The sequence below is a fragment of the Eurosta solidaginis genome, chromosome 4 (assembly GCF_040869045.1).
Source record: "Eurosta solidaginis isolate ZX-2024a chromosome 4, ASM4086904v1, whole genome shotgun sequence".
Lineage (NCBI taxonomy): Eukaryota > Metazoa > Arthropoda > Insecta > Diptera > Tephritidae > Eurosta > Eurosta solidaginis.
Window position 1 is genome coordinate 141,337,413 of NC_090322.1, and position 15,520 is coordinate 141,352,932.

General features: G+C 36.2%; 1 protein-coding gene across 1 annotated transcript in view; it reads right to left on the reverse strand.

Annotated features, from left to right (window-relative positions):
- LOC137250407 (uncharacterized) overlaps positions 1 to 14,457 on the reverse strand; it is a 686,265-nt gene extending 671,808 nt beyond the window's left edge. The window contains exons 1-2 of the mRNA XM_067783140.1: positions 13,473 to 14,457; positions 4,411 to 5,028 (exon numbers count right to left, since the gene is read on the reverse strand). The gene's annotated coding sequence lies outside the window, so the exon portion shown is untranslated. The remainder of the gene's footprint in view (positions 1 to 4,410; positions 5,029 to 13,472) is intronic.
- Positions 14,458 to 15,520: the final 1,063 nt, after the last annotated feature.

Genomic DNA, 15,520 nt, shown 5'->3' on the forward strand with positions numbered 1-15,520 from the left:
CATAGTCGGATTTCGTTCATTTTTTATACCAAGATAAAGTGAGTTCAGATAAGTACGTGAACTAAGTTCAGTAAAGATATGTCGATTTTTGCTCAAGTTATCGTGTCAACCGCCATGCGGAAGGACAGGCGGACGACTGTGTATAAAAACTGGGCGTGGCTTCAACCGATTTTGCCCATTTTCACATAAAACAGTTAGCGTCATAAAATCTATGCCCTACCAAATTTCAAAAGGATTGGTAAATTTTTGTTCGACTTATGGCATTAAAAGTATCCTAGACAAATTAAATGAAAAAGGGCGGAGACACGCCCATTTTGAAATTTTCTTTTATTTTTGTATTTTGTTGCACCATATCATTACTGGAGTTGAATTTTGACATAATTTACTTTTATACTGTAAAGATATTAAATTTTTTGTTAACATTTGACTTTAAAAAAAAATTTTTTTTTAAATGGGCGTGGTCCTTCTCCGATTTTGCTAATTTTTATTAAGCGTACATATAGTAATAGGGGTAACGTTCCTGCCAAATTTCATCATAATATCTTCAACGACTGCCAAATTACAGCAAGTTTTAAATTACCTTCTTTTAAAAGTGGGCGGTGCCACGCCCATTGTGAAAATTTTACTAATTTTCTATTCTGCGTCATAAGTTCAACGCATGTAATGGTAATGAATTATTTCACTTTTTCGATTTTTCGAAATTTTCGATACCGAAAAAGTGGGCGTGGTTATAGTCCGATATCGTTCATTTTAAATAGCGATCTGAGATGAGTGCTCAGGAACCTACATACCAAATTTCATCTAGATATCTCAAAATTTACTCAAGTTATCGTGTTAACGGACGGACGGACGGACGGACGGACATGGCTCAATCAAAATTTTTTTCGATCCTGATGATTTTGATATATGGAAGTCTATATCTATCTCGATTCCTTTATACCTGTACAACAAACCGTTATCCAATCAAACTTAATATACTCTGTGAGCTCTGCTCAACTGAGTATAAAAAGGACGTGTGGCACTCGGGGACTGCCGCGGTAAAGCTATTGCATATTATCAACTTATGCAATTATAATATTTATGCAACATTTTGTTTTCTTTGATATAATTCAAGTTTTGTCTTTGATATTAATTCAAGTTAACCTTTTTAAGCGTGGTGACCGATAAGAAAACAAATTTTTTACTTTTATTGAATAAATGAGAAGTTAACATTTAACTTTCACTTTAACTTCAACTTTAACTTTCACTTTAACTTTAACATTCACTTTAACTTTAACTTTAACTTTAACATTCACTTTAACTTTAACTTTAACTTTAACCTTAACTTTAACTTTACCTTTAACTTTAACTCTTACTTTAACTGTAACTTTAACTTTAAATTTAACTTTAACTTTAACCTTAACTTTAACTTTAACCTTAACTTTAACTTTAACTTTAACTTTAACTTTGACTTTAACTTTAACTTTAACTTTAACCTTAACTTTAACTTTAAAAAAAAAACTTTAACTTTAACTTTTACTTTAACTTTAACTTTAACCTTAACTTTAACTTTAATTTTGACTTTAACTTTAACCTTAACTTTAACTTTTACTTTAACTTTAACTTAATTTTTTACTTTAACTCTACCTTTAACATTCACTTTAACTTTAACTTTAAGTTTAACTTTAACTTTCACTTTAACTTTAACTTTATTTTTAACTTTAACTTTAACTTTCGCTTTAACTTTAACATTCACTTTAACTTTAACTTTAACTTTAACTTTAACCTTAACTTTAACTTTAACTTTAACTTTTACTTTAACTTTAACTTTATTTTTAACTTTAACTTTCGCTTTAACTTTAACATTCACTTTAACTTTAACTTTATGATCCTAATATAAACGCACGCAAGTCATTTTCTGTCAAAAATGTCTCATGCACATATAACTTATATGAGAGCAACTCAAATTGAATTTGCTGCGTGAAAACCTAACTCGATTTCCAATTTTTGTTCTGCGTGACATTTAGATTTGACGTTTGCACACATGCTTTACATTGTCGCAACGCATGCTTATTTGGGTTAGAGCATAGCGGAATGATACAGGTGGCAGCATGGTGACATACCTACAAACATAAATAAAAATTCCATGTACTTTGTTTTTGTAAATTCGATGGACAAATGTCAAAATCGTACTGCGCCGGAAGTTGACGTATCAAATCAAATAAAAAAAGTTTATAATCAGCTGTTCCATGCTGCCACCTTGTATCGTTGCGCCATGGGTTAGGGCAAAAAACGCCGGTTGTTTGCGTCATAGATGACTTGATACGAAACATTTGTTTACGCTCTCAATTTTTTCGCTCTCACGAGGGATTTAGCTCAAATTTGAGCTGGCAACAATCACAGATAAATCCCTCGCGCCAGCTGAAGCGGGTGCCAGAACAAAAAATGTGCCAGCTAAAATGAAAAACGGGCCAAAAATTTCGGTAAAATATAGTTTGACCTACAAATGTAGAATAGCGTTCAAAAATTATGGGAAAAAGATAAAAATACTTATTTTAGTATAAATATTATAAGTTCGAAGCGGAGGGTAAATATTATTTCCCATTCAGAAGTTATCACTAAAAACAGGTTTGGTAAATATGAAGTCCCGATGCAACCAGTCCATTTCGATTACAGAACCTAAAGTTAACTATTATGTCTTAGGTCCGATTTACTGAAATTTCAAAAGAATATATGGTTTTCACTTTGAGTTAAATGCGTTACAATATTTGACTAATTAATTTAATCAAAATGTAAATTTTACTTAGATTTGTTTATATTTGACTTTATCTAGTCGTATTATTGAAAAATAAGTTTAAAGAAATGAATATCTTACGGGTATCATTTTATTAAATGATTGAAACTATAATCGCCGAAATGTATGTTTAAAATCCCCATATTCAGATCTATTCATTTTTGTTTGGAGTGGCATCATTGACAAATGTTATAAAAAATGTGCATTTTGACAGCGCTCTCTGCAAACAAAGAATTGCAAATCCATTCACCTATGGTTTGCGTCCACTAAAAAAACGCAGTGCGGTTTTATTAGGTTGGCTTGTAAGCGACCATATATGTATACGATAAGCGATAGCACAATGGCTACTTCGTGAAAATCAACGACAGCTCTTTTGGTTTGATTTCGATGGTCGTACGGTGAGGAAGTGTCGCACGCGCGCTTAAAACAGAGTACCCGAGAGTGCGTGTGACACGTGTTCACAATTCAAGCATTGAAATCAAACTAAATAAATAATTGATTTTGCTTTCGTGCTCGTTCGTGTTTACTAACCCATTCTCAATTTGGTAACCGTGTAAATGTAGTGGTGCCCACCGCTGTTTATGATAGAGATCCAATTTTATGTATTTGGCCTGTTGCCAACACCGAACCTTTACGAATCTTTTCGAACCTTTTCGAGCTTTTTCGGATCTTTTTTGACAAATATCCGTTACGGTTTTTTTTGATTTAGTCGCCAAGCCCGCGATAAAATCTATGCAATAGCTTAAAAACTTTCGTAAATTTTTCCGTTTGCACTTTAAACTTTGTGGATCATATTTCTCCATATAATTCAAGATGCCTCCTTATTATTATTAGCATTAACAGCAGCCAAAAAATATCAGCGTAGAAACCAAACGGAGAATAACAATAACAAGTGCTACTTTGGACTGAGTATGCAATTGAAAAGTAAAGTTCTATCTCCAGGAACAAAAAATACTCTCTGCAACTCGCTCATCATGCCAGTCCTGATGTATGGCCCGGAATCATGGACGGTGTCGAGAAAAGATGAGATGGCTCTTAGAGCGTTCGAAAGAAAGGTTCACCGGAAGATTTAATGGTCTGTTCGTGACGCCGGCGGCGAGTATGAAAGGAGGTATAATGATGAGCAGTATGAGCTCTACGCAAATATGACGTTGGTGCAGCAAAGGGCAGACCTCCACTGAGTTAGGAGAGGCAGGTGGAGGAAGACTTGACCCCACTTGGTGCTCCCAATTGGCGTCAACTATCGCGAAACAGAAATAGTTGGCGTGACTTGTTACGAATCGGCCAAACCCGTTTGGCGGTTAAGCACCAATTAATGATGATGATGATGTTATAACGGATTAACTTCTTGCTTCTTCACAGGAACCTTAAAAATAATGACATATTTTTCCTTGAGCGCATGAGCACCAACTACGCATATCATGCCCCTCTCATTAGCACGTTACGAGAGTTCAATTTTCAACACAATAAGTCCGACTTTAAATTACAACTTAATGAAGTTTTAACTTAAACTATAGTGGTAATTGTACTTAATTTGTTACGGAGTCTGTAAAAATACGTGTATTTCATAGGTTACAATATTGGAGTAAATAAATAAATAAATAAATAAATAATAAATTATGTATTTCGTCACTCACCTTAAACCGCAATTTAATGTCTATGTATTAATACGCGTGTATGTACGTTGTTGTAATAATATATGTATGTTCGATATGCCGTTAAGATAATTTATGAATTCGAAATTTGTAATTATTTTGTAATAACTTTTAGTTTTACTTTATTTTTTTTATTTACATATTTTATGCAGACTAACTAATTTGCACAGAGTTTTTTGTTGTTATTGACACTATTTGAGTAGAGATATTATTTTTAGCTAAATTGATTCACCATCGCGAATTATTGCAATTAACTTTTAAGTTACCAAATATTTATTATTTAATATATATTTTTTATAATTTTTTATTCAAATTTACTATTCCGATTTGGTAAACACTTTTTTTTATTGCTTTTGCATACAATTTCTCACAATTTCACTTTTTACTTTTGCACTGTGCTTGCGCGCTTCTTTTTTTTGTTGATATGCCTTGTTGCAATGATTAAGGTATTTGATTTTATTTACATACATAAGTTATACAAATAGACTATTTAGGGTTATAACTAACACTTCGTCGCGTTTAGCTAGTGGTTACAAATTATTTATCTTTATTGTTATCAAGTTGTGTGGAATTTTTAACACCCACGACGTTGGCGTTGCACTGCAAAGAAAAGAAAATAAAAAACGGATTAAAGAAAGTTCTGGAATATTATGTAATAAACGGAAAAATAAACTTTATAAGCACAACATTTTTGCCTCAAAATACATAATCACAAGTCTTCTTACTTTCTTTTATTTCACATATTTCTGCTGCAACATTTTCTCTTTCTGCATTATTCAAGCCTTTTTTTATTTTTTTATTTGTAAATACATACATACATACAAAACATGGAAGGAAGGCTAAGTTCGGGTGTAACCGAACATTACATACTCAGCTGCCAAATTAAAGTTTGCAAAAAACTTTTAAAATGCCTTCTTTTAAAAGTGGGCGGTACCACGCCCACTGTCCAAAACTTTACTAATATTCTATTCTGCGTCATAAGGTCAACCCACCTACCAAGTATCATCGCTTTATCCATCTTTGGTAATGAATTATCGCACTTTTTCGGTTTTTCGAAATTTTCGATATCGAAAAAGTGGGCGTGGTTATAGTCAAGTTATCGTGTTTACGGGCAGATGGACGGACGGAGGGACATGGCTAAATGAATTTCTTTTTTCGCCTAGATCATTTTGATATATTGGAGTCTATATCTATCTCGATTAGTTTATGCCGTTACGGGGTACCGTTATGCGAACAAAATTAATATACCTTGTGAGCTCTGTTCAGCTGAGTATAAAAAACAGTGACAAACACTTGGCATTGCCGGCAGATAATAAAAACCTTTGAGAATTGGAAAAGTTCTCAAATGAATGTTTTGCCACACCCACTCGACCCGGAAACCACTACACGTTCAGTTGGCGCAATTGCAGATACTTCACACTTACGCTTCTCAAGTTATTCTTAGTCTTGTGGATTGCACAAAAAGCTGCACAACATAAACATATTTGTTTTTGTATGTACTTGTATTCATATGTACATATGTATGTAGCATCTAGCTTGTATTAAGTATACTCTTATGTATTTATACATATGTATATCTTTGAGCAAATAGATTTTTATAAGTTCTTGTAAAATAGATGCATGTGATTTTTATGTAAGGCATTCTAACTAACTTCCGTTTGCTTGCACTTGGATTTTGTTTTACGAAAGAATCAGCACGATTTCGGTAAAACACCAGAATTAAAAAAATAAAAAAATTAGGACTCCAAGTTCAAAGGGGTACTATTTTCATTAAGGACGCCAATGACCCATCGATTTACTAGTTTCTTTGAAATGATATACTGAAAAGATATAGCGACATTTATATGGTGTGTGTGGCCCCAGCAAAACCTATGTACTCATATGGGAACTTAAGTTTCACAAACTACTCGATGTAAGAACTCTATAAATCTATTTTTCGGTACAGTCTCGCCCTTTGACCCGAAGATATTGGTCAAAGTAAGCATATGAGTGACTTTTATTCAAAAAATCATATCTCCAATACTAATAACGCTAGGGTGATCAAATAGACGGCATGCTTTTTGGCATTTTGCAGGCCGTATTATCATATTTTTTTTTTTATTAAAACGAAACTACTTGTCGACACGGCTGTAACAAATAGGGTAACGTACTCATAAAACGGTACACACTCTTTTTTAAACGTTAACCCCACCCTCCCCTCCCTCTTTCTAACACACTGCCGTTTGACACTGACCGAATTGAACCCAGTGGAACCTGCGTGGAACACGAGTTTGGCACTGAACGAATTGTCCTGGTATGAATAATCTAAAGGTGAAAATGTATTCGGATTACTGAAACCGTGCCCAAAACGCGCCTAGTAATGTCTCAAGCGACGGTTTTGGTAGTATTTTAGCAATGGTCCCCGGCAAAAAATTACCACAATTTGATAACTAAAATTGTCCAAAACATATGGATTTTAAAGAGTGCTCGTTTGAAAGCAAATAAGGGTATATCATTATAATTTTACAATCAAATTTTTACGCAGTTTTCGTTAGCAGCTACTACACTTTTTTTGGACCGAAGAAGTACAACAGTGCCTTGACTAATTGTTTCATTAACTCTCTGTATGAAATTGGTATGAGATAATTTTTACCATAAACTATGTTTATCGGCCTTCAAAAATTTTAAGCATAGCTGCAAAGAAACTATTATGACTTCTGAAACCCAAATGGAACTTAGTCAGGAAATCGTTCTTTTTGAAGTGTCAGGAGATTTGTGGAGCCAAGCACCGTTATTTGATTTATAATATCTATTGTGCATGTATAGCTGGGTATTGAGAATACAGCTAATTTGTTTTAGGTTTAGACTATGAAAACTGTTTATGAAATAATGTTCTTGCTTTGTGGCAATTGTATTAGGTGAGAGGCTAGAGTTCGTAGAATAACGGCACCGTTTACATTACTAAGGTTAAAATCACCTAGACGGACAGATATGGCTTTTAGTCTGGTTAAGATAAAGCGCCATTACATTATCATTCCTTTAGATTAGGTTGAACTGACTGGTCAAGAAAGACCTCACATAGACTGAATATGTTCATAGTGTTACCAGAATGTGATCGACGACAAAACGGAAGAGACACAATTAGGTGCCACGCCCCAGCTAAAGAACAACTCCATCCTCTTGGCAAATATCAGAATCTTTCTAGAACCTAGCCCAATTGCCGCCTCGAGAACCAGCAACTTTGCCGCCCCTTATATCTGGAGCCTAGATATGGAGAAAATTGCAGGACACAAACCGTTTCTTCCTGCAGCTCGAACTTCCTACATCTGATGTTACTGACGATGCTTAGATTATAAGCATGCGACCCCAGAAGCCAGTGTCCAGTTAGTATACCCATTATGAGCCTTAAGTCTTCTCTCTTCAGAGATAGGAGATATTTTGTTAGTATAACATCATAGGATTTGCACATGAGCTTAGACATTTCGTAGCCCCTCGCTTTTGCCCACACTTTTCGTGCTTGACAGACCATATGCAGCTCCTGTCTCTTTTTGATTCCTCATGTTGATTCAACGAGTGCTGCACCCTCCTTTGCCCACTCAGCAGACTTTTCGTTACCTTCTATCCCTTTATGACCGGGAAGCCAGTATAGATGTATGGTTCGGCCTGAGTGAAGTTTTTCCAATGCTTTTTTGCATTCAAAGTCATTTCTTGATGAAGTACTGTGTGAGATTATTGCCTTAATCGCTGCCTTGCTATCTATGTATATCTGTTGATCGATTGCAGCTTAAACAATCTTCCTCAAAAATCTCTGCTGCTTTCTTCACGCTTCACGGCAGTAATTTCTACATGGAAGACGCTGCAGTAATCTTACAGCCTGTATATCATTCCTTTGATTCAAACACAATTTTAAAAGAGCAAAGGGTCTTCCTCACTAAGGATCATAAAAGAAGCCCCCAATTTTCAGCTAATAGCAATTAGAAAACGAATTAGCAAATGTGAAAGATTTCAAAAAATTCTCATGATTTCAGGAAAATTTTTTTGCGAAAGATGTTTTAGACTTTCTTCCTTAGGTACGAAAAAGTCATCTATATGGGCAGACATTGGAAATAACAAGAAATCTGATTATCTGCATGGTTTGTTTTCCGTCAGCAGATGGAAGACATATTCTTGATCTTAGATACTGTAATATTTCACAGCCCTAAAGTCTGGATTTCTATTCAGAGATACGCTCATATCTCGTTAGTCCGTGCACATACCTAAAGACTTTATTGAGCACCGCTTCAATTTTATAAGCAGATGGAGAGTTCAGCTTGCTTTTGATGAGCTTGGGATAAGTTGGTTGTATAGCTAATTATTTTCTAATATTAACTGGAGTGTATGAAACTGAAAATCGTAGCTTACGTAAGACACAATAAACTTAACTTGTCGTGGAATTGAGATGGCTAGTACATTTTAGGCTAGAAGTAATGATACAACCAAGATTTGTAGCCTTTGATGCAAATAGTATTTTTTTAGTATACGCGTCTGTTACATACGAGTACGGGAGCACATAGGACTTGGTGCAGTTCAGACTCTTTAGAACGCCATTATGCGAAGCCCACGCTGCGGTAGAACACAGGTCACAGCCCACTTTTACTTATTTTTCTTTTTATTTTCTAACTCTTGATTGAACAACACAGAAATAATCTGCATTCAACAGGGAAGCTCTGAACCAGAGCGCCATTCATTTTGCACATTACCCGAAGTCTGGTCGAATAAAATAAAAAATAAATGTAAGGCGCGGTAACCTCCGAAGAGATTTTAGGCTGAGCTTCTATTCCAATTTTCGTCGTGCTCCTTTTTACTTTTTCCTACAAATTGAAGGGACGGGACCTACTTGTTTTATGCCGACTCCGAACGGCATCTGCGAGGCAGATGAGTTTTCGCTGAGAGCTTTTCATGGCAGAAATACACCCGGAGCGCTTGCCAAACACTGCCGAGGGGCGACCCCGCTTAGAAAAATTTTCTTCTAATTTAAAAACCTTATTTCGAAAATTTTGATGTTGCTTTGCCCGGGGTGTGAGCCCAGGGCATTCGGTGTGGTAGGCGGAGCACGCTACCATCACACCACGGTGGCCGGTGGTCATATACTTAGGCAATTTAAAAGACCTCTTATTCGTCGCGCGTGTTATGTTTTATTCAAATTTTATATTTATGAAAACAGCTTAAAACATAAGACTTTGCAATGAATTCGACACTGTTGTGAACTGTCTAAATGTACAGCAGCATAGAGAATAATAGCAGTGGCAATTTTTGTTAAATTTCGTCAGTTAAATTCCTCTTTTATTTCCATATTTTAAGAAAAACCGTTTATGAATTTTTTAAAGGTTTAATGTGGTCAAATTAACTCATTTCAGATATGGTCCGGCTTGTACCTTTATGGTACTTGTTACCGAAACGTACCGTATCTATATCCAGCAAAGGACCTTTAACAACGATAACACTGCCCAAAACCTTCGGCGAGTGTCTTTATCGTTTCAACAACAAGAACAGGGCAATCACCTATTATTAATAGATAATAAATAGATATTATTTAATAATTCTGTGTGTTTTCACAAATAGAAAAAAGCAAACCAGTTCTTAAAATGAGCTGCCAACAACAAAGCGTAGCTTTGGTACAAGCTAACATACAAAGTATGGCTATCCAATGAAGAAATCTATTCAAAGGATACTATTGGAAAAAGTTTCACAACAACAAAGCCATGACTTTGGCTGAATGTGTTTGCCAACAATTCAATTAGCGGGTTCATATGCCACTCCCGGAAGAAAAGGCTTTAAAGATATTTTCAATGTATAATCGAAACAGCTGTTGCCTTACCCGTCCTGATGTAACGTTCTTTAAATATTTCCTAAATCAGCAGGTCAATCTCGAAAACGTTGTAGCCCAATCAATTTAAGACTAACAGAATGATGCAATAAAACCAGACAAGTGAAGTCAGTCGTACAACAAAAATTTGACGGCCCTCATAATCCGGCCATGAATGTTAGAGTAGTAGACAGGGAAAATTTTTGTAACAAATTCGCTACTCTTTTAGTTACTACTTCAGTAATGAAGTAATCTAAATAAAGACCAGTTGGCAATACTGAATATTGGAGTGATTTATTCAACAGTGCTTCGAACGTTAGCAGAAGATTTGGAATAAGCGGAATTCCCCCAAAATTCGTTACAATACATATATTGGAAAAAGTAAATCGTAGACCAGTAGAGAAAGTTGGAGGAAAGTCGGAAAAGTAAATGGAAAAGGAAACAAGAGGAAAGGGAGAGTGAGAGTAAATGTAAAAAAATGGATAATTAGTTGACGAAAACTACGAATACATTTCTTAGTTGTGGGCAATGAGATTCCCCAAAGATCTAGCCACTACGTTTCGCTGCCCAAAACCTTTTAATTGTCTTTAAGGAGCTTCGTAATTCTGATGATCCTGGAGTCTGGGGCCTTATTTTATGTACGAAAATAAAATATCGCAGGTCGACAAAAGGAAATACAGACCGCAGGCGGTATTTTCCTGCACGTTACTTCAATGTCTCAGATAGACATGAATGTAGTAAAATCAACATTGGAGACAGGTCATGAAGCAACACTTTAATTTATAAGGGAAGTAATGTCAAATGCAACTCCATTGTGTAATATTGACTTGAGCTGTCTGGTTGATTTTTGACAATTTTTTATGCAAACTCAGATTTTCTTCCATATAAAGAAATAAATATTCACACTTTGTATGGAGGGAGATTTTTAAGTTGACAAAAGTAGCGGAAAGCGATGAGTGCTGGGACGAATACAGAGATCTGTTGAGCATTTATAAACGTAAAATCACCAGGTCGAAGAGCGTTTCATGTAAAATTTCGGCGCGGATATAGAATGCTTCAGAGACACGCTGAGGCTGGGAAAAGTCTTATCCAAGGGTGATGCCGTCCACGGACTGACAGACGGAGAATGGTCTCACGAAAGACATCTGCATCCTAAAGACTAGTTTAATATCTTTTCTGTTTACACCGAAGGCAAGTCAGTCGATACTGCATTGCATAGGGTAGTCATGAATATAGCGCAAGCCCTGTAACACCAGGAGTATGCCTTAGGTGTTTTTCTGGACACTGCCAGAGCTTTCAACAATGTCTCGGAAAGAGCAATAATGACCAAACTCGACTGAAGTTCATCCAGCCTTAAAAAATTGGATCGGTTCCATGCTAAGCTGCAGAATAAACACGTCGCAATGGGGTCTATGCGATGCAACAAAGTCTGTAAACAGAGGAACGCCACAGTGATAAAACACTAATGCTGTGGACGCTGTTTATCAGCCAATTGCTTAGGAGGTTCGACGGAGGACCAGTCAAACTTACGGCATATGCAGATGACGTTTCAGTCATCATAAGCGGCAGATGGCTAACAACAATCAGCCCTCTAATGGATGAGGCACTTACCTGGGCATTTAGAGTTGGATTAACAGCCAACGCGGAAAAACCCGATCTAATCTTATTAGCTTGGAAATATAAAGTCCCTTTTTTAACAAAGCCCAAGCTTCGAGAGGTAACCCTAAAACAAAAATAAAGCATAAATATCTAGGAGTCATCCTAGATAAACAGTTGTCTTGGAAACTCCATGTGGATGCTAGGATGCACGCGGAGCCTATCACCCAAATTCTCTCATTGGGTATTAACCGTGATTGTTACTTTACTATGGGGTCCTTGTTTGGTGGACACCCACACAAAAAATTATATATATATATATATATATGTAAGGCGTGATAACCTCCGAAGGGATCTAAGGCCGAAAAAATTAAGTCTGCTAAAAAGCTATAGGGGGTTTGCAGACTATCAATAATTAGCATAAAGGGAGCCCTAAGAGCCCCCATTTCTTTGAAGAGATAAGATTTAAGGCTCGATATGGGCATACCAACTGGACATTGCCCACTACTTATAAGTTAGGCCTCGTCAGTAACAGCAGATATAGGAAGTGCGAGCTGCAGGAAGAAATGGTTGAGCACATTCTGTGTTCGTGTCCTGCGCTAGCCAAGTCAGCTCGCACTCGCTGTTAGGGGAGGCAAAGTTACTAGGTCTCGAGGCAGCCATTAAGCTAGGTCATAGAAGGGACCTAAAACTTGTATTCCAGTTGTTGTTAAATTTTTTGTGATTTAAAAGCTCTGAAATGCTGAACCAGATTAAAGACATATGTTAACAAGTGACTACTCGTCCTCATTACATCTATAATTCATTATCACTTTTAAGTTTGACGGATTCATATTTAGCGTTTAAGTGAAATTTTTATTCGATACGTGATTGTAAAACACAATTCGGGCCCAGGGAGCATCAAATAAAAAGTTCGAAATTTCGTAAAGTTACCTCAAAAACGTTTTTGAGATTAGTTTGCACAGCTTCAGTTACAAAATTCCAAGAAGTTTTTTTTAAATATCGAAAATAAATAAGAAGAATTTAATTGGCGTAATTTGATAAAAATTACCACTGATATTTTTCTGTTCGCTGCTGATGTTTCTAGCAGCCCTATTCTGTGCACTTGACAAATTCACCATCTTGCTTATTTGTCAAGTTTGACAATTTATCAAGTAATTGCTATTCTATGTAAAAAATAAAAAGCTTTTTCGCTGACAATTTGTCAATAAGTCAAACGCTCTTGATAATTTAGTTTATACGGATAAATTTAAATTAGAATTCTGTTATACTGTAAATAGTATCGATATTATTTTTTGCTTTTGAAAAATTTTTAATATATGTACTTTTTTTTTATTTCACGCGCATCTCTCTAATTCATGTCCTTTGAAGTTGAAATGCACAAAAAGTAAAAATAAAACAGTAGTGCACATACACACACGCAAATTTACCTGTCGAGCACAAAACATCTGAGCACTTCAAGGACATTGTCAAAAGCGAACTGACTGAAATACGCTAAACACACACACTCTCACACACATTGACTCGAATGCATAACTAACGAAGTGAAGAAATTTACGTTTTGGTTTTTCTTAAACTTTTAAACGAACAACTTAAACACTTTTCTAACAATTGGCTTAATTACCTCAAGCAATCAAACGCACCAACTGCCGGAACACGAAATATTGCGAATCAAAGTAAACGAGTTGTCAGTGACGGAGGAAGTAGTACTGGAGTATTACGTTTAGACAATCACTTATTTTTCAAACACTGCGTAATACAGACATTTGGACTATGAAAAGTATAAAGGGGTGTTGCTAATTGCTATTGAAAAGAATTAACGAAGCATTACGATTTTTTGTAGATATGTATGTATGCATATTCTAATAGATTTTACTATTAACACCAAAATTTTTAAGTTTCACACTTTTGACCTTGTTTAAAGGTTTTGCCCACTGATTCTTAATGAACGATCCACATACGAAATCATTTTCCCACTTATATTTCATGGTAAGAGTCAACGAAACTGCACACACACCCGCACAAAAGAGGATGCCTGCTGCAGTGCGCAGCGACGCACTGCACCGTTGCTTAAAACAACAATTAATGGTGCATTGATAAATTTTTTTCACTGCTGATCGAAAAAGTGATATTTGATAGAATTCACAACACTTTTTGGCTCAGCTAATCTCACCAAAACTGAGTCTTTTTTCGTATTAAAAGCGCAACCCCCAATCCCTGTTTAGTATCGCATCGTGTGAACTAAGTGGTCACACACTGCAGAGGGTGGGAAATCAAAAGTGGCTCGTAGCCTTAATTTCACTTCCACTTTCATATGAAACTGCACAATTTCGCACTTGATTTAACTGCCTTGTTTTCCTTGATTCCTTCTTTTTCTATTTTCCGTTTTTATAACTTCCGTTATTTCGTGTTTCGTTTGCACCACTACGTTTAAAGTGTCGGAATTGCCAAAGGTGACGACGAAGTCGTTGAAAGCGAATACAACAACAACGACAAAAAAAATAACGACAGCGACAACGACAATAGCTGCGGCGACAAATTCATTAGCGTACGCGGTCCTTAGCATCGCGGCGTATACCCAGCGACTATCGGCCTAAAGCACGCTGAGATTTCTGGAGACCGACCAACCAAACAGAGCAACTAAAAACGAAACAACCACCGAGTAATGTCGAATCTAATGCTGTACGCTGTTTGCTTCTATTTTTTTATTCATTCAACACGAGGAAAAAACGAACTCGCCTAAAATGCAATTGACTGTGGATATTGTTTGATTTAAAAAATCGCTTTGGCATTGTTGATACAGTTCGTGTAGTGATTCGGGAGATGTGTTTACCTTGAGCTTTTTTTAATCGACGCAGCTTCTGTTGGATGCCTGCACAAAGAAGCATAGGAATAATTGAAGAGCAACCGAAGAACTTCGAGAGTAGGCGAGCGACTTTTCATTCTCTTGACTTTGTAGCAACATCTTTAGTTGAAGGTAGAGAGCACAATGTTTTTGTGTACTTCGCTTTGTAAGAGCGCGCAAAATTACTAGAGCAAGCTTAGTGTTAACGAGGGCGACATGCCTAATTTTGGGGGTCAAGCAGCCAGGACGTCATTGTGCGTAAAACGTCATCACTTGCAAAAGCAATTTGTATACAGTGGAACGAAGCAAGCAAATACATCAAGAGAGCACTTCAAACTTCAGACTCTTAAAATTCAGACAAGATGGAATACGATTGTTGTTTAAAAACCTAAAAAATTAATTAGAACCACCTTTGAGGATAAGACTTCCTTAAGCTGCAGACATTGGTGCTTTATCGGTAACCTTATAACAGCTGATTCGACCAACCTTATGGGAATCAATGCAATCGATTATTGGTGCCGCTAAGGTCGTAACAGTATCGTAGCCAACCAATTGGTTTTTGGTTTACCGTCGTAACGATAAACAGCTGATTACGTTAGGGATACGACTACAGCGATACAACATACGGCACCAATGATTCCCGCTTTACATATATTAAAACTACCAGCATCGAAAAAGGGTTTAAAATTTTCCCGTGGTAGGCATGCCGTTCGTAATCGGTGACTTAAATCCACAGACCTAGAAGGTTCGACATAGTCATATCAAATCGTAACTGAGATGGTCGGACTAATGATGCAAGTCATGTATCACCTAAGGATTTGCGGTCA